General features: G+C 47.9%; 1 long non-coding RNA gene across 1 annotated transcript in view; it reads right to left on the reverse strand.

The window, feature by feature from the left end:
• Positions 1-609: 609 nt before the first annotated feature.
• Positions 610-1,811, reverse strand: part of LOC112551676 — a 6,657-nt gene continuing 5,455 nt past the window's right edge. The window contains exon 3 of the long non-coding RNA XR_003095981.1: positions 610-1,223. This is a non-coding gene — a long non-coding RNA (uncharacterized LOC112551676). The remainder of the gene's footprint in view (positions 1,224-1,811) is intronic.

Below are 1,811 nucleotides of genomic sequence, written 5' to 3' on the forward strand. Positions count from 1 at the left end.
AGGCAGCAGTGCAGCTTCATGTGTCTCTCTGAGTTTCAGGCCAGCTCGACAACATGGCACTGCTAAATGCACCAGCTGGGAATGCCCTGGTGGGACACTCCACCAACCCAAGATATCCAGAGCACACAGCTCCTTCCTAGCACGCTGCCTACTCCAGGGACTGGAAGAAGTGGTGTAGGCAGTGGCTATACTGGCTCTCCTCCCCCACTTCAGAGAATCTGGCCTATTTCCAATTCTGGCAGGGGAAATACCATGACCACTAGTTTTCCTAGTTGCAGGGGAAAACCACTTTCTTGGCAGGGGGTAGTACCCTGACTGAGGTAATGCATAGATAACTCCCCACTTCCACTTCCAGTGGGAAGATCTCGGCTATACATCGATTTTATGGAAATGGGAGCCTCCTCCCTAGCTTGTTCCTGCGGCCGTATGGCTGAAGGCAAGTGAAACTTGGGGGCATCTGAACCTCAAGTCTCTGGGTTTGGGCCTGCATGTAGGATGCCCACCAAAGCATCTGAAGCTCCGGGTGGGGGTGGAGGATGCTTGCTGGTAGCAGGGCCACATATGGTTCTTGAATGACTCACGGATATGGAATTGATTTGGCTTGGGACATGAAAAATTTTCAAAATTAAAAAAAAAATCTGGCCTATCTTCCATCAGAGGGCAGTGGTAAGGGGATACAGATAAAATGTCTGTTTTACTTTGCTGCTCCATCACCAGTTTCAATTAGGTAATGGTCTGAAATAAAAGAGCAGGGCAGTGAGAAGTGCTTTAAGAAAATAAAGTGAGATGTTTTCCAAAGCTGTTCTTTGCCTGCGTAACCTTTATCGGGTCATATAAAAATGCAATATAAACTCTCTCTCTCTTTCTCTCTCTCTCTCTCCAAGGAAACAACACTGAGCCAAGTGCTCCTTGAGGGCTTCCATTTCTTAGTCTCTCAGGTACCTCTGGGGGGAAAATGGCGCTTTGAGCAGCTTTGAATTCAATGTTCCCTTCAGCCCTCGGCCCTTCTGTTTCAATTGCTTGGGAGTATTATTTTAATCATGACACTTTGCAGACTGTTGTCTTTAGAGAAGGGTCTTTACAAAAAGCTTATGTGGAAAATGAAACAAAATTAACAAAAAAGGGTTTCATGGTTCAAAAAGAAAGACAAAGAGTGAAATTAGGAAATTAGCATCAAAGGTGAAACCAACATGAATGTTGTCTTCATCCAGGTTGAGTGGAACCTAAAAATGGAAGGAACAACATAAATTAATAAGATATAGTTCAAACATCAGGGCATAAAGCCAACTTCTAATTTTTGGTTGCAGAGGAAGGACATTTTCCAGGAGGGGAACTGGAACAGACCATTGTTAAAGGACACTGGATGAGGTGGGCTAATGGTTTGATTGAGTCTGTCAATTCCGATCTTCTTTGAAGGGTTTTTGGTTGCAGCCATGCTGGTCTAAGGACATAGGCAGGCAAGCTTCTTTGGGAGATGTGATATCTTTTATTAGACCGACTAAGTATTTGGAAAAAATGTTCTTTGCAAACTTTCGGGCACAAGCACTCCTCTTCGGGCACAGGGAGTTTCTGCTGCAGTGGCGACTTGTAGGGGGTGCACGGGGATGCACGTGCACCCCCTGAGAGCACTGGCGCACCCCCTGACAGGCAGTGTTCCCCACTTAGGTGATGGGCAGGCAGGACTGCGGGTGACCCCCTGAGAGCGCCGACCAGGGAGTGGGTGCACCAGGAGATGCACCGCTGGGCCTTCTGTGTACGCTGCTGGCACTTCTGGTAGGCATGATCGGCTGGGGGGGGGCACCCCCCCCCCC

This window comes from Alligator sinensis, unplaced genomic scaffold (genome assembly GCF_000455745.1).
Source record: "Alligator sinensis unplaced genomic scaffold, ASM45574v1 scaffold1035_1, whole genome shotgun sequence".
Lineage (NCBI taxonomy): Eukaryota > Metazoa > Chordata > Crocodylia > Alligatoridae > Alligator > Alligator sinensis.